This window comes from Lissotriton helveticus, chromosome 5_1 (genome assembly GCF_964261635.1).
Source record: "Lissotriton helveticus chromosome 5_1, aLisHel1.1, whole genome shotgun sequence".
Lineage (NCBI taxonomy): Eukaryota > Metazoa > Chordata > Amphibia > Caudata > Salamandridae > Lissotriton > Lissotriton helveticus.
In genome coordinates this window covers 1,957,620,907-1,957,642,734 of record NC_136065.1, presented here as the reverse complement: position 1 = coordinate 1,957,642,734, position 21,828 = coordinate 1,957,620,907, and the positions used below count along the sequence as shown (strand labels likewise).

Sequence of the window (21,828 nt, the reverse complement as noted above, 5' to 3'; positions counted from 1 at the left end):
CATGAGAGGTATACCTCATGACGAGCTGAGCTCGTCATGAGCATCGAAGGGGTTAAACACAATTGGCCTAATGCAGTGGGGTTCCCAAACTGTTTCGACCCGTGGCTCCCTTGGCCCATTGGCCATTTCCCGTGGCTCCCCACTGGTATTTTTTTTTTTTAGGGTGGGTCGGATGTAAGCCCGGCCTCAGGAGTACTTGCATTTTTCTCCCTGAAAATAATTGGGATGAAGCTGATGAAGGTATTATTATCATATAATCAGAGTGTTTCGTATTACAAAGGCAGTGCCTCTAATAAAATATTCCTAGTTAAGCTTCTTTGCCCATGCCTTTTTTAGAGTACCCTCTCAAACTTTTTTATCCCACTTACAGTGCTAGATAGCACACCTATGCATGTAGGCCCATTGCCAAAGCGTTTCTGTGCTTGAAGAATATTTGCATGCACTTCCATTTCTACCCATGTCATACGTGCCAACACACCTGTCTCAGCAGGGCGACTCACGATTTTTTTAACCACATACAGCTTTATTTTTGCTGTCTCCTCCCTAAAATTGCCTCCAAATCAATGCAAGTAAAATAAATTCCTCGGATTTTTTTTTTTAATGTCCCTCTTTCTTTCTTCTAAATGTTGGCATTATGCCGTACATGGTATTTTACTTCCCTGTGCTCAATGAGAGAGCAGGCCTGTCTGAAAATGTGTATCTACTTAAAAAAATGTGTACTGAAAGTACCTATGATTTAACACCTTGGCTGCTTGAGATATTTGCCTGCTGTGCTGGACCATAATAGATATGGGTGTGGTCATGACGAGCTCAGCTCGTCATGAGCACACGAGCACTGTGCCTCATGACGAGCTGAGCTCGTCATGAGCACATATGGGTTAAGTACAAATGTCAATACTTAATAATACTTAGTGTATTTAATAGACAGGATAATTGTACTTTCCTGATAACTTGCATTGGTGTAAAATGCATTTGGAAAAAAGGAAACTATTAACAAGTCTAACAAAATAAAACCAGCATCTTCTGCTTACATTGGGAGTGTTGGAACGTGGGGATCCAGTGAAATATGGAGGTCATCTCCCTTGAAATGCCATCAATTAAGCACTACAATTACAGCTTTAGGCATGTCACTTACAAATCATTGACATTATGCGTTTAAGTCTAATTAGTTTAACTGAAGCCCACAGACCCTTCAACATTAAATGCATTAAAGTGCTTGGTGCGCTGCTCCCCTGGATAGGTTTGATGACTCCCCAGGGAGCCACGGCGCACAGTTTGGGAACCACTGGCCTAATGGACGGAACACTCTAAGAGGGAAGCACATGAGACTTCAGTTCATTCATGGTGAACCCCAACGATGTTAGGAGCTCAACGTCATCTGGAAGTGGTCTATGGTTCACTGCAACAAGTTCTCTTTCGGCAATCAGTCATCAAAGTATGGGAGTGTTGAAGCTCCCAAGGTCATAAGGCGGACAGAACCTACTGCCATCACCTTCATGAACACCCACTGTTGCAGATGGGAAGCATGGGAAATTGAAGGTGTTCTTGGCTCACTTTGAATCACAGGCAATGTATGTGGGACTACAAGTGGGGCATATGAAAATAAGCACCCTGCAAGTTAAAGGACACCATCTAGTCTACTGAGACCACAGCAGATAGAATGTGACTAAATGTAAGCATTTTGAATTTCCACCAGAAGGCATTCAGAGGTTGAAGTTCCAGGATAGGCCTAACAGTCCTGTCTTTTTTTGGGAAGAGGAAAGAACATGAATAACAACCCTCCCACTCTCCAATTCCAGTACCCATTGTATGGCACCCTTGGAGAGCAAGAGGTGCACCTCCTCAAGTAGGATGAACAGATGCTCCTCTGAAATTCTAGTGGGGGAAGAATATGGGGTGGAAACTATCAGCAAAATCTTGCTGGTCATGTCCCATAGGGCATGTACATATCAGCCTAGTAGACACACAATGTTTTTGGATGGCAGTGCGAAGCTGGTGGAATAAAACATTCGCTATGTATGTATGTATAAAACCATTTTATAGCGCGCTCTATTACTTGGGAGTATCCTGGCGCGGTGGAGAAAGGCAAAGAAAGACAGCGAGAGGACCAGCTTATGCCGCACCGGTAAACAGATGAGTTTTCAGCCTCTTCTTAAACTGACCCACGCACTGAATGGAGCGCAGGTGAAGGGGAAGGGCATTCCACACCCTGGCAGCCACCACGGCTATAGACTGTCCCCCTAATCTAGTCCGCTTAAAGCGAGGAAGAGTCATTTTAAACAGGGAGGACGATCTAAGGGCGCGTGCCACTAGCCAAAAGCATCAATCCTTTTGGATTCTCAAAAGGAGGCGTTGGGTGGAAATGAGTTAGGATTCACCTTATTTGTCAAAGCCTGTGCAATGTGCCTGTCCAGAGTAGGGTGCTTGATAAGAAAATGTCATTCTTGAAGCACATGCTTGTGTTGCCTGGCCACCTGCTGACTAATATGTGTGCAAGAACATAATTTTGTTCAGGCAGCGTTCAAGGCATCCATGAATGTGCCACTGAATGGAAGCAAGAACTTCAATGTGGCTAACACAGGGCATCTGTAACGTTGCTACATTAGCTGCTCTCCGAACCACACTGCAAATGAGAGGTTTTCTTCCATTGGTGGCACATGGGGTGAGTCATGCTAGGCTTCAGGGTAGGTGTCAAGCTCACTGGCATTTTGTAATTTAAGGTACAAGGTATCATAAGTTTAATGAAGGGGGAGCAAGTCATCACACTCACATTTTCATCAGTACTTTGGGATGCACCCTGGTCTGGCACTGGATCAGCTAAGCAATACAAAGTAAAAAGGACACTGCTGATATCTGTGATGTGGTAGAACCACCAGTTTAGAGTTAGATGCATACTAGTTGCAATTTCATGATTTTGTAGTGTGACATCGGTCAAGCTTAGGATGATGTCCATTTGGGAGCCAACATGGGTGCTGGCACCGGGTCGTCAATCGACACTGATGGAGTCGGTATCAGTGACGGGAACCCGAGTGTATCTTGGAGCCAGAATGGAAGTGTATACAAGAGTCTGCACAGGCCTGGTAATGGGACCCATAGGGATAACCAGCATTGGGGGAGGGCCCACTGGTGATAACCTTACTGGAGGCCCCTGCAGTCACATGGTACCCAATGACACACCAGAGGGAGCCAGAAGCTCCCCAAAGATTTGCAGCATGACCTCTTTGAATGCTTAGTTTGCTGGGGGTTTGACACCAGCCTGTCAGAGGCACATCAGCTGAGGCATTGGTTCCAAGGCTGCTAATATCAAGGGAGAGTGACTCAAACCCTTGCGTCTTCTCTTTGGAACCAGATTGGCTTGGATGAAGTCCCGCTTTGCTTTTTTGTGCTTTCATTTATATTCTGACATCAACTTAACTGAGGATTTTAAGGGAGAAGTGGAATTGTCACTGGAATGGCCTTAAAAACCTTTAAAGATCCATGGGTGTTATAGGAAGCTCAAGAAGTGGAATGTGCATGCCTACCATTTACCACACCATCTACTTACACTTCAATATTTCACTTCTTTCTACTTTTTTTTAATTTTGCCCTTTCAAAGCAGATTTTCAATTATACAGTATGACTGAGAATTGCATTGGAAGAGGCAGTGTGAAAAAAAATACAAATATTGTAGTCTCAGCAGTACAGCAGCTCTTGATATTTTTTTCCAGATTCATACAGCAGTGCTATTGCTCTGTTTGCAGAGGTTTATAAGTTCAGCTAGCAAGGGGTAGGCAGTATTCATAATAGATAGATTTGCTGAACATAAACAGAACACACTATTACTGGAAATTAGTAAACTGGAGGAAGAAATTAAAGGGTTGAACTTACCAGAGGCCAAGGAGAAAAATGATAAGATATTGATGGATGTCCTTGCTAAACATTAAATATATAAAGAGGTCAAGAAAATGCGTAAATTAAAAAGAAGTGAAAATGTTTACAAGAATGAAAGAATATTTGCTTATGACATGGATTTGATAATATTATACCACAGACTAACAAGAATCAAAAAATGATAACACCATGCCTTCTGGCTCAACTAGTAAATTAGATCACTCTGGTTTAGTTTAGTAACACTAGTGATGACCTTTCTTCTAGAGTAGGCGTGACTGACCCCTACAACCTCAACTTCCTCTTGTTTGGAGGAAGTCCACATGTACCGAATGGGCAGCAGAGTAGATTTTAAGAAACAGGGTCCCACTGTAACTCCACAAGAAGGGGCAAAACCAGGTCAAGAGATGCCCATAAAGCAAGGGGCTGTGATACGGGCGGCCTTAAAAAATCTAAGGAACTAAGTATGGCACAGGTTCCTTTAAATGATACAGATGGGAGTGCTGATGAAACAAATATTCCTACCAATTACATTTCTATCAATAATCTGCCAAGCCATTCACTAAACCAACATGAAATAAATGTGTTGCACAAAGGCCGTGGTTTCTGTTTGTTGAGAACAACTTTACACAGATTCACATTGATATGTATACGTTTGTATGCAAAGTCAAATTGAAGAAATACTTTCATGAAAAAACATTACAACCATTCTCCATACAACCAATGTTTTAGAATGCAAGAGATCTATAAGGATATTCAGAATCTGCGATTACTATTATCTATAGATGATTCTGGTCCACCAGCGCCATCAATTTTGGAGTTGCTAATGGAGTTAGACATTTCACCAAATCTTAATACTGACAGTGGCTTAAAACCGGATGTATTACATTACAACGCATGCTTTTACTTCGCATGCTTTTACAACGCTGTTTTTACAACGCATACCATTACAACGCATAGTGCTTTTAGGCGCTGGATAGTGAATTGTTTAATTTACTATTCCAACTCCAGTCCCCGTGGATAGTAGGGAAGGTGTTGGATAGTACATTAAACACATTCCCTATCCTAGAGCGCCCCCCAGCGCAATGCGTTGTAATGGTTTGCGTTGTAAAAGTTGCGTCGTAAAGGCACTGCGTGGTAAAAGTTGCATTGTAAAGGATGTTTCCCCTTAAAACCTAAATGTACTTTTGTACCCTCAACACCACAACACCATAGACATGTTTTACAAACTCGTCACCAGGGATCTTTACAAATTAGAGGATAAACATTCAACTAAAATAAGATCAAAGAATCACAACCTCACCTATGAAGGAAGGAGGGCCTTGAAATCCCTTACTCAGGATTTTGGCATTGTCATTAAGGAGGCTGAAAAGGGGAGAAATGCAGTGATAATGAAAAAAAATGACTACATTGGTGAAACAGATTGACAATTGACTGATAACCAGCCCTACATCAAACTAGATCACAAGCCACTGAACAAAATAACAACCTTATTAGAGCAAATGCTATCAGAATGGCGTTATTTATGCCTTATTACTAATCTGGAATACAAATATGTTTAATTCATCTCCCACTGTGCTCTGTCTTTACATTCTTCTTAAGGTGCATAAGCCCGGGCCATTTCCTCCAGGCAGGCCTATTATCTCAGGAATAGTTTCTCCAACAAAAGAAATATCTTAATACATAGATTCCTTTCTCCAACTACTTATACAGAATCGTCCTGCTTATATACAGGAACATTAAGATTTTTTTAAGAAACTCAACGACTTTCAATGATCAGATGAACTTACTTTTATAACCTTGGATGTATGTTCACTGTGTACAGGCATCCCTAGGAAGAAAGAACCAGATGCCATGCAGCACTTATTGTCCTAGAATGATGCCACACTATTTGAGCATACACATATGCTTATCAACATGATTGCCCTTGTCCTAGACAATTTTTTCATGTATTGATTTTTTTAAATAAAAAAAAAATGTTATCCTCATTCGCCACCAACCTCACTTCAATTCGCACTCAAGCTGTCTATACCCATTCTCAGAATGCTGAGAAAAGTAGGCTGTCAGAAGTGGGAAATTTGGGGAAGATCCGCCTACAGGTATCATGACTTTGGGTGCTAATGAAACCGGATGAGATAACTCTTCAGCAAAGTTCAAGTGAGCTTGATGACCTTTGTCGTAATACTTCCAGAAAAGACTGGGAGTAGCCGACGACTATCGAGGCAGCATAATCATGGGACCCAAAGGGAAGAAAAAAAAATCTAACTTGTTAAGTCTGAAATCAATCTTAACTGCAGCAAGTCCCATAATGCTGTCTTTTTTCTCCTGCAAGATCTGGCTAGGTCCAGCTTAGAGGTCGCCACCACTGAAGTCAGCAAATCTGAGAAAAAGGGCGGAGTGGTTTATGTCCATCGTTTGCATATTTGTCTCCTGGCTAACAGGATAGCGTAAAAGAGCAGCGATCTAGATGGACCCATAACTTGATGTTTGAGGCCAAAAATAATTAAGGCTAGATTGATCTGAATAGGAAACCCCAAGGTGCTCGCCAAAAATTTGCCACCACTATCCCAAAAGGTAGTCAAGGCAGGGCATTGTTTGAACATATGTATATCTGAAGCCTGGGCCAGACCACATTTCTTGCAGCTAACTGGTGGACCATTGACAATTTTAGAGAGCTTTTGAGGGGAGAAGTAGACCCTATGGATGTAAACAGGTGGTTCTTTATCAACCATGCTGGTTTGACTGCATCGTGTAGGATCTTACAAGAGTTCTGCCATAGATAGTCGCAGTGTTCGTCAGGTAGAGATTCCCCCCACAACTTCTCAGCCAGTTTAAATTCACCGTCTGCAGACTCGACTATGGCTTGATACCAAAAGGAAACCTCTTTCCTCCCAGGTGGCTCAGCCACAAGCTGATGCTCTATGAAATTGCCACCCCCTATGGGGTACTTACGTTTTAGTTGTTGTTTGGCCCAGCTATTCAACTGAAAGTAATTAAACCTTGACAGGCCTCCTCTGATTTTATCCGTGAGTTGTTCCTATGAAATAAGAGTACCCTCAAAAGCCATGTCCCCCCAGACCGTCAGCCCAGCTTCTCCTAGAGGTACTGCCAGACTGTCTCTCAGGCCCTCCGGGCAGCAGGGGAGTCCCAAAGCAGGGCCAAGCTTGACAAATAACTGAGCCCAACTGCAAATTTAAGTTTGGCCCAAGTTTTAGCAAGACTCTGAAGGACCTTCAGCTAACCTTTTTAAAAAACTTTGGGTCACCAAATTTAAACAGATATCCGGGTAAGTTTGCTCCCCTAAGCATGGCGAGAAACATCCCCCCTGCTGACCGCATTTTCAGAAGCATACATGAATGTGTAAGCTGTAAAGCCCAAGCGTAAAACTGGAGATCTGGCAGAGCAAGGCCACCTTTCTCTCTCCTGCGCCTCAACTTTTTCCAAGCAATTCTTGCTGATTTGTACGCCCAGACAAAGGAATTAACATCCCGCTGTAGCTTGTCAATAGCTGATTTTTCGAAGTGGAGAGGGATACAATTAAAGAGAAAGGTGACCTTGGGGAGTATCGACATCTTAACCAGATTCGCCCTCCCAAGAATAGATAAAGGGAGTTCAGCTCAGGATTTCATCAGCTTCTGACACTCCCTGGCCACCATAGTTAGATTTACCTCAGCTATCTTTGTTATATGTTGCACGATATTAATCCCCAAGTATCTCATATTAGAACGGATCCAGTGCTGATGCTGGGTCCCCCCAGGATTCCAAACCATAATCTCTGTCTTTGCGGCTTTAATCTCATAACCTGAGACAAGTCCAAAGTTCTTTGCCAGGCCGATCACTGCTGAGAGTGCTGTTGACAGGTTGGCCATAAAGACAAAGATGTCGTCTGCATACAGGGCGACCTTCCTCTCCCATTCCCCATACTTGAAAGACTGAATATTAGGATCTTCCCTAAGTTGATGGGCAAGTGGCTCAATATATAAGTCAAAGAGGAGAGGGGAGAGTGGGCAGCCATGCCTTGTCCCCTGGAGATCCTAAAGGATTCAGTGATATTACCATTAACCAAAAGTTTGGCTGTTGGTTCCTGATATATCAACTGAACCGTGTGACAAAACTTTTTCCCTAGGTTGAATTTCCCCAAGACTTCCATCAGGTAGGTCCAATTGACCCTGTCAAAAGCCTTGGTTACGTCTAAGGTGATGGCCGCTAAGGGCAGTGAATAGGTGGAGGCCAAATCAATCGCCCCTATAAGATCATAGGTAAGTTCGGATAGTTGTCTTCCCCTGACAGAGCCCTTCTGATCAAGATGGAGGATATCGCCCGCCGCAAGTCCCAGTCTGGCCACCAAAATTGAAGAAAAGATCTTATAGTCCGCATTCAAAAGCGAAATGGGCCTATATGACCCGCAACTTGATGGACTTTTCCCAGGTTTTAAGATTAAGATGATTGTTTCGTCATTCCATGAAACTGGGAGCTTTAAGCCTTCCTGTCGTATCTGGTTAAAGAGCTTTGTCAAGGTAGGAACAATCATATCACATAGTAGTTTATAGAGCTCAGCTGGGAGCCCATCGGGTCCCGCGGCCTTATCGTTCTTACAGAGTGTTATAGCCTTCTTAACCTCTTCTTCGGTAAATTCCCGATCTAAGTGATCCTGCTGATCAAGTATCATGGAAGAGAGTGAGATTTTATCCAGCCAGCCTTTGACATTGGATTTATCCACCACTTTGTCCTCTCGATAGATATCTTGAAATTAAAAAAAAGGCCTCTTGGATTTTCACATCCGAAGAAAGAGTGATATCCCCACCTTCACTATTGATTTCTTTAATCTGATTTATTGCACGGTCCGATTTGGTTTTCCATGCAAGCAGCTTTCCTGCCCCTTCCCCATATTCAAAATGAGCACTCTTGCTTGCCTCCCATTTTCGAATGAGCCTAGTATGCAGGGTACTCTCCAGCTGACCTTTCAATTTATTAAAATTAGACTGGTGTTCTTGCTGAATTTCAGGTGGAGCCTGACTAATTAGCCTGACTAATTAAAGCGGCCTCCGCTGCCTTCAGCTTGGCTTCGATTGATGCGATCTCCTCTTTATATTTTCCATTCCTGTAGCTCGACCTGCTTGTAATTTGCCCCCTCAAGAAAGCCTTTAAAGAGTCCCATACAGCTGATATCGAAGCTGAGTCTATATTAATTCTCAGAAAATGTTCAGTTTCCTGAGATAGAAAGAGAATCTCCTCTTCCTCCAAAAATAAAGGCTTGGTCAAAGGACCATGACCTGGCTTGGCTAGATTGTGGTAACTGTATATCTAATAAAATGCCAGAATGGTCTGAGCGATGAGATACCAAGTAGGAGATATTTGTAACTCTACCTCTTAGAGATTGGCTAATCAAGACATAATCTATTCTTGATTTATGCTGGTACTTGTAGTTTCTATAGGAAACTCCCAACTGCAGGCCTGATCTTTCTCTCCAAATATCAGAAAGGGCGGTTTGCTTCATCATCTCTAATTTAAAAAAAACGAGACTTGGAAGGGAATTTAACCCTATTATTTGGCGACTTGTCTAATGAAGAATTTAATACAATATTAAAATCTCCTGCTAAGACTACCGGGTCAGGAAAATCCAGCAAGTGAGAAAAGATAGTCTTAAGAAAGGAGGGATCATCCTGGTTGGGTCCGTAATAGCCGACCAAGGTAAAATGGAACCCTGAAATAATAATTTTCACTATGGCCCATCTGCCACATGGGTCTACTAACTGTAATAGGATCCGAGCCTTGGCAGACTTTTTAAATAAAATTAAAACCCCTCTAATATTTGCTGACTGGTTAGTACTAACATAGGAACCAACCCATCTTTTATTCTAAAGAAGGCAAACAATCTCTTCCTTAAGTAGGTTTGTTTCCTGGAGAACAATGACCTGCGCAGGGGAGTTCCCAAGATATTGCAAAATCTTGTCCCTTCTCGGTCTTACGTGCAGACCATTGAGGTTCTAGGACAAAATCTGTATAGAACTCATGGAGGGTCGAAGCGGATTTATTGAATTTCTACACAATGACTGCAAGTACTAAAAGTCGTAAGGAGTGGCAATGGGCTTGAAAATGCCCCTGTCGGTTGCTATCTGTTTATGGGATGGGATGAGACCACGCACATCTGGGCACTATGCCCACTAGAACCAACACATAAAATACTTTACTGGGGCAGGTTTATTGACAATATTTTTTGGATCTGGACAGGGAGCGCTGGTGCCTTCCAAAATGTCATTAGACACCTTAATAATAATACCTACAATATCAACATTAGATTCAAATATACTAACACCTACTGCTTGCAGCCCTTTGCTACTTGCCACGAGCTGTCACCCCCACCGCAGGTGCAGACCATGCCCCTGGGTGAAATGACACGCCTGCAAAGAAATTGTAATGATGACCACATTTTACTTCAATAACTTACATTAATGGAGAAAAGATTCCTAGTTAGGGGTTACCTGATGAAGGTGTTAGACTCAGCTAAACAAAAAAATCGGGGGAACTTAAAAAGAAGTCTAAGAAAATACTGATAGGAATTGGAATCTCGTTCGACATACCTTAGAGTAATTGCAGCAGCCAGGTATACAAAATATCACAAAAACATTGGCATCTACTGATCATCAACAACACCCTATCCGGACTGATATCTAACAAACCTGGTATAATCCACAAAAGAGGCATTTACATAGCGCTTACCATCCCTGACAAGGTGTTGTTTTTGAGAATATAAAACATTTGTCTTCAAACGTCAGGTAATTAGTGTACAAAAACGCACTCATTTTGCGATGAAAAACATGCTTTTCATTTAGGAAAAACAAACTAAAATGTACCCAAACAAATTCCTATTATTTTCATGGAAAAACGAAGTAGTTCTCTTAAGAATACAAGATTTCCAAATGGAGGACTTATTACGGCCTAAACGGGGGGCATGGGGGATGGTTAGCGGGTCCTGTGGGGGCCCTTGCCTCTAATTCTAAGCATAGGTCCCAACTCCCTAGCACAACAGCATTCCAGATGGTGAGGAAACATGGGTCACTACAGCGGAAATATGTGAACTGGTGGGACTTGCAGGTTCACGACGTCCTGGGGGGGGGGGGGGGGGGGATTGGGTAATATGAGTTATGGATTGTATATGTATGTCTCTGCACGACTGTAACCGATTCTGTTTTGGTTTCTTCTCATTTTTGTTTCTGGCAAAATACAAATAAAACATTTTTTAAAAAGAAAAGAAAAGAATACAAGGTTTCCATTCTAGAAAATGCATCAATTTATCATTTTCATCAAGTGCTCACACGTTCTGCTGCCACATACGGATAGATTCTGCCTTGCATTCTCATGCAACACCATCTCATTGAATGGATGCTCACTTAATGTCATTAATGCCAACTGATACATTAGGACCAATAGTATATCAAGGGTGGGTATTTGCCCACAATATTCCAGCAATGGCGAGGAGTCATTCCATAATTATTACAATTTCTCAGCATCCATTGTGATGGGAGACACCTCTTAATAGTCACTGAACTTGAAATGTAACATCTAGTTTCAGGCCAGAGGCGGTCGAGCTAGAACTTGCACAAACTAGAATTGTGAAGTGCAAAGATCTTTTTTCTTTTCCACTTTAGCTTTCGCGGATCCAGCTCTGAAACTCACAAGGCTAAACATCAGAGGTGTTTCCAGGAATTGAGGAGGAATACGCAGTATCATCTGCTAAAAAGAATGTACTCCTGACTTACAATAAAGTTGGGGTGTTTCACATGGTGACTGAAAATTCTGTGCGATACATCAGGGAAAAACAGGAATCACACAAGGATATCAAGCAAGAAACGTCTAACGCCGCAACCAGTTTTAGGTATGAGACATCCAGTCACCTCGGAAGCCCCTTTATGCTTCTAATCTTTTTTTTAAGAACAGATTTTATTTGTCAAATAACAAATATAGTGCAGAGCACTGTAACCCAGCAACTCATGCATGTAGAATGTACATTGAATTGACTTTGACAATTTCAATAGCAAAATAGGACAACTTAAGAGCAATACATTTGAAATATTAAGAAAAAAATGAAAATAAACAAAAAAAATAACCCACCCCCATCGCACTCACACCTACCCCAGAGCAGCACCACAAGAGAACAGTTCCATCTATCCAGACATGATACATCAGTATCCAAGGGGCAATATTGCATGTCGACTAGAATTGGAGGGAAGCCAAGTCTGGAGACTTGGCTACTGACTAAACTGGTAGCACCTCTATGAGCCCATAGGTGTGTCTCCCATGGCACCAGTGTCACTATTTGCTGTACTCATTAACAGCTCAGTTCGTGAGAAAAAACGAGTTTACAACATAAAGTTCTTTGTTTTCAAATGAATTGTATTTGTATATTCCATCCAATATTCATGACGTGTAACAACTCATATTAGTTCCAATGCATTTCGGTGTTTATATCCACCTTCGTCAGGGAACGTCTGTTAATTGAACAAAAATATATACAATGTAACGGTTCATCTTATCTACATATTAATTCATATGCTTTACTCAACATTCATACCTGTTGTTTTAATTTTAAATCCTTTTAACTCCTTTTAAATGCGCTTTAAATAATGCGGGAGAAGCTCAGGTGATTCGTGTTTATAAAGCGGCGCGCCCCTTTAAAACAAACGGTCATGAGATTGAATATGTACCGCTTCCTTTCATACAGTTGCTTAAAGTCGCGTTTATGCTGGTTGCTCGAGGGTGCTTGGCCTCTCTACAAGATTACGCTGCGTTACGCTCGGTTTAACCAACTACGTGCGCCTGCTCACCTTACTTGCTGTTAACGCTTAGTCCCGTCACTCCGTGTGAGTTCCAAACGCGGTATGCGCTTTCAGTCTTTTAAGAAAAACTCCCTCTGACGCTGCGCGGTGTGTGCACATGCGCAGAGTGTAACTTGCACTTTTTTTTAACAACTGATAGGTTTAACATAACGAAACTTTAACAATCCTACTTGTTTAACATCATAGACATTTACAACATCGCGTGTAAAGAGAAATTAATCGCGACCTCACTTTCTGAACATTTGCTCGTATGTAGTTAACAGTTTTCTCAGCTACAATGTCCAATTTGATCCAATATAGTGGTATTAGTAAAATGTTATTCATAAGTAACATAAAAATTCAGTACGATCATTTTTCCCATGAGGTTTAAGGCTGTTCAAATGATAAATCCAATGGTTCTCGCGTTTAAGTAAGTTTTTCTTGTTTAGTGTACCTTCTTTCCTGGGAATAACCTCCAGAACACAAGCTCTCAGTTGATTCAAATTGTGGCGTTTTTCTGTGAAATGTACGGCGACTGTGGATTTAGTGGAGTGAGTCCTAATGTTACTTTTGTGTTCTGTTAATCTCACTTTTAACTTCCTTTCCGTATGTCCTACATAGACATATCCACAAGGACATTTCAACAAATATACCACATTGGTGGTATCACATGTGGCATTTACTTTCAAGGGTATTTTGTGTCCTTTCATGGGGTGACTGATATTTATCCCCTTCATGATGTTGTGACAATTTGCGCAATTTAGGCATGGAACAGTTCCTCTAAATGTCTGATGTGGGGTGGTTCGCTTAGGTTTCTTCAGTAGTTCCCCTATATTTTTTCCTCTTGAATGTGCAAATAAAGGTTCTTGGTCGAAGATCCCATTGAAATCCGGTTCCATTTTCACAATCTGCCAATTCTTGTGTATAATTTTTTTGAACCTGGTACTAACATTAGAAAACTTACTTACGCACGTTATTCTCTGTGTTTTGCAGATGGTTTTATAGGTGAGCAGCTCCTGTCTCGTTTTACTCTGTGCTCTTGCCTGAGACTTCTTTATCATTTCATCCGGGTAACCTCTTGCGGTAAACCTACTCGCCATCGTTTGTAGTTGTTCTTGGCATACGTGATCCTCAGAAACCACTCTCTTAACCCTGAGAAATTGCGTGTATGGAAGATGTGCCTTCAATGATGGAGGGTGATGACTGGTGTATTGTAACAAGTTGTTCTTATCAGTTGGTTTACGATATAGGTTCGTGGAAAGAATTCCATGATTTAGGGTGATTTCCACATCCAGGTATTGAATAATATTATCATTGATGTTCCACGTGAATTTGATTCTCTCATTTTTCTCATCCAAATTTTGCAACTGTTGTTCTAATGACTCCTTAGACCCTTTCCATATGATGAACATATCATCGATGAATCTCATGTATGTTAGTAGGTGGGAGGCCCACTCCTGATTATTGTAAATGTGTTCCTCTTCGAAGGCTCCCATGAATAAATTTGCATACGCAGGTGCTGCGCAATTTCCCATGGCTGTTCCATTGAGTTGCATGTACCAACGTTTGTCATGGGTAAAGTAGCTGTTCATGAGCGTGAATTCCATCAATTGCATCAAGAAGACTTGTAATTCTTGAGGATAAGTGCTGTGTAATAATGCTTTCTCAATGGCTTCTAAGCCTTCTCTGTGTGGTATCGCTGTATACAACGTCTTTACATCTATGGTAGCCATGATGCAGTCCGTTTCCATTTTCACAGTTTGTAACTTAACCAAGAAGTCTGTTGTGTCCTTGATGTACGACAAGTTTTTAATCACCAGTGGTTGCAAATATTTGTCGATGAATTTTCCGACCGGTTCATGGATGCTCATCTTGGTGGATACTATTGGCCTGCATGGAGGTTTTTTTGGATCTTTATGTACTTTAGGTACTAGGTACATGGTTGGGCTCTTTGGGTTCTCTTGTGTCAGGTATCTTTTGGTTTTTTCGTTTATGGTACCGTTGTCCGTTGCTTGTTTCAATATTATTTGCAATGTTTTACAAATTTCCATAGTGGGGTCTTGGTCAATCTCCATGTATGTGTTTAAATCACTTAGATGGGTCTTCATGGCTTCATCATAAAACTCCTTGTTCATAATTACTAATGCCCCTCCCTTGTCGGCTTTTTGGCAAATGATTTGTGGGTTATTCGCTATGCTTTCAATTGCTCCAAATTCTTTTTTTGTCATATTCGGATTTTTGACCCTTTTGTTGGTGTTTATTTGGCTTATCTCTTGTTTACATAGTTTTTCAAATAGGTCTATGGTTTTATGTGATATTGGAGGCATGTAACTGCTGGTAGTTTTTAGTCCTTTCAATTCATCTTCTTTAGGAAGTGGTTGGTCAGTGATGACGTTCTCAAAAAAGTGTCTTAGTCTCATTTTGCGTGTCAACTTAAACAAACTCACTTCTAATTCAAGTTGGTTGGTATGAGTGCTTGGTACAAATGATAATCCGCGTTGTAACGTGTTAATCTGAAATTCATTTAAGTTCTGATCTGAAATATTCAAGACTAAGTTCTCTGTTGTTATCAATGGTGTTTTTTTCTGTCTTTCCTGGTCGTCGCTGTTCTCGTTTGTGGTTGGTTTGTTTCTTTTGTTTTTGTTGCGTCCCCTCCTGGGTCTTCTATTGGTGTTTGGCCTGCGTCTAAAAAAGGCTCTGAGGTGGATGGCTTATCCGAAGGTTCTGTTCTAGTGGGTTGTCTTCTTTTGTCGGTTCGTTCACTGTCCGTGGATGATGTGTCTGTTTGGGATGCTGGGCTAATTGAGACTTGATATCATCTAGGATTTTCTGTAACTCTTCACCTTTTAGTTTGTAAAAATTCAAAACCATTCACAGAACGGTGGTTCGCTATATTGAACAAATGTAGTCTGGATTTAATATTACTCATTATAGAGGAACTGGCTAAGATATTGGAAGAATTGAAAACAGAAATAGAAACGGTAACTGAGGAATTGAAAAAAGGAGTAACCGGTGAAGAGTTACAGAAAATCCTAGATGATATCAAGTCTCAATTAGCCCAGCACACACAGGAAGTCAACGAACGCAAACTTAGGAAATACCGTAGGGATACCCTTGATTACAAATTACAAGAGGTTTATACATGGGCGGAAGTATACGCCAGAAGACGTCAAACCAAACAATACACATCCCAAACAGACACATCATCCACGGACAGTGAACGAACCGACAAAGAAGACAACCCACTAGAACAGAACCTTCGGATAAGCCATCCACCTCAGAGCCTTTTTTAGACGCAGGCCAAACACCAATAGAAGACCCAGGAGGGGACGCAACAAAAACAAAAGAAACAAACCAACCACAAACGAGAACAGCGACGACCAGGAAAGACAGAAAAAAACACCATTGATAACAACAGAGAACTTAGTCTTGAATATTTCAGATCAGAATTTAAATGAATTTCAGATTAACACGTTACAACGCGGATTATCATTTGTACCAAGCACTCATACCAACCAACTTGAATTAGAAGTGAGTTTGTTTAAGTTGACACGCAAAATGAGACTAAGACACTTTTTTGAGAACGTCATCACTGACCAACCACTTCCTAAAGAAGATGAATTGAAAGGACTAAAAACTACCAGCAGTTACATGCCTCCAATATCACATAAAACCATAGACCTATTTGAAAAACTATGTAAACAAGAGATAAGCCAAATAAACACCAACAAAAGGGTCAAAAATCCGAATATGACAAAAAAAGAATTTGGAGCAATTGAAAGCATAGCGAATAACCCACAAATCATTTGCCAAAAAGCCGACAAGGGAGGGGCATTAGTAATTATGAACAAGGAGTTTTATGATGAAGCCATGAAGACCCATCTAAGTGATTTAAACACATACATGGAGATTGACCAAGACCCCACTATGGAAATTTGTAAAACATTGCAAATAATATTGAAACAAGCAACGGACAACGGTACCATAAACGAAAAAACCAAAAGATACCTGACACAAGAGAACCCAAAGAGCCCAACCATGTACCTAGTACCTAAAGTACATAAAGATCCAAAAAAACCTCCATGCAGGCCAATAGTATCCACCAAGATGAGCATCCATGAACCGGTCGGAAAATTCATCGACAAATATTTGCAACCACTGGTGATTAAAAACTTGTCGTACATCAAGGACACAACAGACTTCTTGGTTAAGTTACAAACTGTGAAAATGGAAACGGACTGCATCATGGCTACCATAGATGTAAAGACGTTGTATACAGCGATACCACACAGAGAAGGCTTAGAAGCCATTGAGAAAGCATTATTACACAGCACTTATCCTCAAGAATTACAAGTCTTCTTGATGCAATTGATGGAATTCACGCTCATGAACAGCTACTTTACCCATGACAAACGTTGGTACATGCAACTCAATGGAACAGCCATGGGAAATTGCGCAGCACCTGTGTATGCAAATTTATTCATGGGAGCCTTCGAAGAGGAACACATTTACAATAATCAGGAGTGGGCCTCCCACCTACTAACATACATGAGATTCATCGATGATATGTTCATCATATGGAAAGGGTCTAAGGAGTCATTAGAACAACAGTTGCAAAATTTGGATGAGAAAAATGAGAGAATCAAATTCACGTGGAACATCAATGATAATATTATTCAATACCTGGATGTGGAAATCACCCTAAATCATGGAATTCTTTCCACGAACCTATATCGTAAACCAACTGATAAGAACAACTTGTTACAATACACCAGTCATCACCCTCCATCATTGAAGGCACATCTTCCATACACGCAATTTCTCAGGGTTAAGAGAGTGGTTTCTGAGGATCACGTATGCCAAGAACAACTACAAACGATGGCGAGTAGGTTTACCGCAAGAGGTTACCCGGATGAAATGATAAAGAAGTCTCAGGCAAGAGCACAGAGTAAAACGAGACAGGAGCTGCTCACCTATAAAACCATCTGCAAAACACAGAGAATAACGTGCGTAAGTAAGTTTTCTAATGTTAGTACCAGGTTCAAAAAAATTATACACAAGAATTGGCAGATTGTGAAAATGGAACCGGATTTCAATGGGATCTTCGACCAAGAACCTTTATTTGCACATTCAAGAGGAAAAAATATAGGGGAACTACTGAAGAAACCTAAGCGAACCACCCCACATCAGACATTTAGAGGAACTGTTCCATGCCTAAATTGCGCAAATTGTCACAACATCATGAAGGGGATAAATATCAGTCACCCCATGAAAGGACACAAAATACCCTTGAAAGTAAATGCCACATGTGATACCACCAATGTGGTATATTTGTTGAAATGTCCTTGTGGATATGTCTATGTAGGACATACGGAAAGGAAGTTAAAAGTGAGATTAACAGAACACAAAAGTAACATTAGGACTCACTCCACTAAATCCACAGTCGCCGTACATTTCACAGAAAAACGCCACAATTTGAATCAACTGAGAGCTTGTGTTCTGGAGGTTATTCCCAGGAAAGAAGGTACACTAAACAAGAAAAACTTACTTAAACGCGAGAACCATTGGATTTATCATTTGAACAGCCTTAAACCTCATGGGTTAAATGATCGTACTGAATTTTTATGTTACTTATGAATAACATTTTACTAATACCACTATATTGGATCAAATTGGACATTGTAGCTGAGAAAACTGTTAACTACATACGAGCAAATGTTCAGAAAGTGAGGTCGCGATTAATTTCTCTTTACACGCGATGTTGTAAATGTCTATGATGTTAAACAAGTAGGATTGTTAAAGTTTCGTTATGTTAAACCTATCAGTTGTTAAAAAAAAGTGCAAGTTACACTCTGCGCATGTGCACACACCGCGCAGCGTCAGAGGGAGTTTTTCTTAAAAGACTGAAAGCGCATACCGCGTTTGGAACTCACACAGAGTGACGGGACTAAGCGTTAACAGCAAGTAAGGTGAGCAGGCGCACGTAGTTGGTTAAACCGAGCGTAACGCAGCGTAATCTTGTAGAGAGGCCAAGCACCCTCGAGCAACCAGCATAAACGCGACTTTAAGCAACTGTATGAAAGGAAGCGGTACATATTCAATCTCATGACCGTTTGTTTTAAAGGGGCGCGCCGCTTTATAAACACGAATCACCTGAGCTTCTCCCGCATTATTTAAAGCGCATTTAAAAGGAGTTAAAAGGATTTAAAATTAAAACAACAGGTATGAATGTTGAGTAAAGCATATGAATTAATATGTAGATAAGATGAACCGTTACATTGTATATATTTTTGTTCAATTAACAGACGTTCCCTGACGAAGGTGGATATAAACACCGAAATGCATTGGAACTAATATGAGTTGTTACACGTCATGAATATTGGATGGAATATACAAATACAATTCATTTGAAAACAAAGAACTTTATGTTGTAAACTCGTTTTTTCTCACGAACTGAGCTGTTAATGAGTACAGCAAATAGTGACACTGGTGCCATGGGAGACACACCTATGGGCTCATAGAGGTGCTACCAGTTTAGTTATCTACTTTACACTCCAGGAGGGGAGTGATTCCCATGTCAGCACAGTAAAAGATTTAGAAACAACAGGCGGTGCACCACCCTTTTCCACGAGACTTGGCTACTGAAACAGGTTCCAGCTCTAGGCCACGATACTCTGCCCATCGCCGCCAGATTTTATAATGTTTAAGCGGGCACCCCCTGCCCACAAAGATGGGGATCTCCAGCCCTACACAGAAATCCATGCCATTTTTCCACACAGATACCGAGGGCGCCCTCGGAGCCTTCCAGGCTTTAGTGATATCCCTTTTGGCCAAGGTGAACCCTAATAGCATAAGATGGCGTTTGTATATGTTACCTCCTATATCGTCCATAACATTCAACAGGACCAACTTGAGGGAGCTGGGGTGGTCCCAGCCCAGTACCTCGGAGAGGCACGACAGAACCCCCCGCCAAAATCGTGCTAATGTCAGTGCCAGATAATATGGAGTAAGGTACTCTCCTCATGTTCGCATCGAAGACACACCAGGGAGGCCACCAATCCCGCCCTCCAGAGCCTAACCCTAGGGAAATAGACTGGGTGGAGATACTTAAACTGGATAAGGGAAGGCTTACAGCTATGGCTGACCCCCGCGGGAGGCCAAGGCCTCCACACAGTCCTCCTCCTCCAAGAAGCCTATGTCTCCTTCCCAGGTATCCCTAAGGCGCTGCAGTGTGGGGGAGCTATGTGTGACCAGGGACTGATAAATCTTGGAGATCTCGTGGTCATGGAGATCCCCATGAATACCTTTGCCTCTATGGGACTAAACTCAGCCAGGGACTATAGGACCCCAACCCCTCGACATAGGGAGTGATGGCATGTCAGAACTGTAGATATCAGAAAAATGGGTTTTAGGCATTTGAAAGTCCTTTTGTAGATCCTGAAAAGACTTCATAACCGATCCCCGCATGACGTTCCCAAAAGTAGAGATGTCGATACAGTCCCAGCCCCGAAAACCAGACTATGCAGCCAGTTGCGGGAGTTGCCCATTATACCAAAGAGGAGTCTCCTGTGTCAAGTTATTCCACCACCCGGTCCTCTGCATCGCCTGTCGCCACATTTGAAAGTTAAGTTTTGTAGCCGGTGGCAAGTAACCTGCGCAGCGGCGCCGAGTAGAGTATAGTGTGTAGGGTGGGATCTCCCATGCATTGCCTCTCGACCGCGTAGGCTGGGTCCGCCCTGTCCCCATACCACCACTCATTGAGAACTGGCAGATGGGAGGCCATATAATAGGACAGGATATCAGAGGTTGCCAGTCCCCCACAATATGTGGACTGGAAGCAAGTCCGCAGGGCCACCCTTGCCATTCCACCAGCCCATGGAAACTGTCCCAAGGCCGTATTAACAAGTGGAACTATCTGGGAGGAATCGGATAGGGATGGCTTTGTAATTGATAAAGGAGGCGGGGAAGCGATACCATCTTAAAGATGACCGACTGGCCGTATATTGGCAAGGGCACATGGGACCAGATTTTAAGATCCTCCCGCACACGACCCCACACAGGGACTAAATTCCTTTCCCAAGATGTGATTGACGAATGCGATAAAAACACTCCCAGATACTTCAACCCCCCAGAGGCCACCTGAACACAGGAGGACCAGGAGCAGGGGCCCACCCCTCCCCCAAGTACCCATAGAGTAGATTTACAAGGGTTTATGTATAGATCCGAGGTCTCCCCGAAGATCTGCATAATGCGCAGTAAGTGCAGCCCTGTCTTAGCTATATTTGTAAGAAAAAAAAGTACATCATCAGCGTACAAAACAATACGATCCGACAGACCCGCCGCCCACTCAAGACCAGTCACTTGGGCGTCAATCCGCACCCGGGACGCTAAGGGTTCCATTGCAAATGCAAATAGATAGGGGGACAGCGTGGTGCCCTGTCCAATAGAGAACGTGGAGGAGACAGAGCCCGCCAACCGTACGGATGCAGTCAGGTCTATATAGTGGAGGGTCAGGTAGGACAAGAAGCGTGGTCCAAAATTTAATCTACGGAGAAGTGTGAATAGGTATACCCAACTAAGGGAGTCAGAAGACCTATCCATGTCCGCAAGTAATAGTGCGGCCCACTCCCCCAACCCATAGACAGTGGCCACTGCAACATGTGCGTGCCGAATATTGTGGCGGGTCGCCCGCTGGGGCATAAACTCGGGCTGATCGGGATGAACCAAAGATGTACTATGGGCATGGAGGCGATTGGCCAGTGCCTTAGCCAGAACTTTGCCCACTACATTAAGAATATATTTAGGGCGATATGACGCATGCTGATCTGGAGGTCTTCCGGGCTTGTGGAACACCACAATCTCTGTGTGTCTCCAATCACGAGGCAGGCGAGCCTGCTCCCTGGCCTCCTCCACCACTATACAAAAATGGGGCCCCAACTGCAGAAAATAGCGTTTAAAAAATTCACATGGGAAGCCATTCATTCCCGAGCCCTTTCCAGGTTGCATCTCACCCAGCGGCGCGCCTGGTTCCTCCTCCATGAGTGGGAGATCCAGCTCCTTGCACACTTCGTCAGAAAGGGCCTTAGGTGGGAGATCATCAAGGAAGCGACCAACTATAACTCGGGGAGGCATTCCTTGGGGGCAT

The 21,828-nt window shown here is 42.3% G+C and overlaps 1 long non-coding RNA gene across 1 annotated transcript in view; it reads right to left on the bottom strand.

Annotated features, from left to right (window-relative positions):
• The window catches only part of LOC144756095 (uncharacterized), a 205,475-nt gene that overhangs the window by 104,403 nt on the left and 79,244 nt on the right, over nt 1-21,828 (bottom strand). The window contains exons 2-3 of the long non-coding RNA XR_013595074.1: nt 5,171-5,232; nt 3,868-3,912 (exon numbers count right to left, since the gene is read on the bottom strand). This is a non-coding gene — a long non-coding RNA (uncharacterized LOC144756095). The remainder of the gene's footprint in view (nt 1-3,867; nt 3,913-5,170; nt 5,233-21,828) is intronic.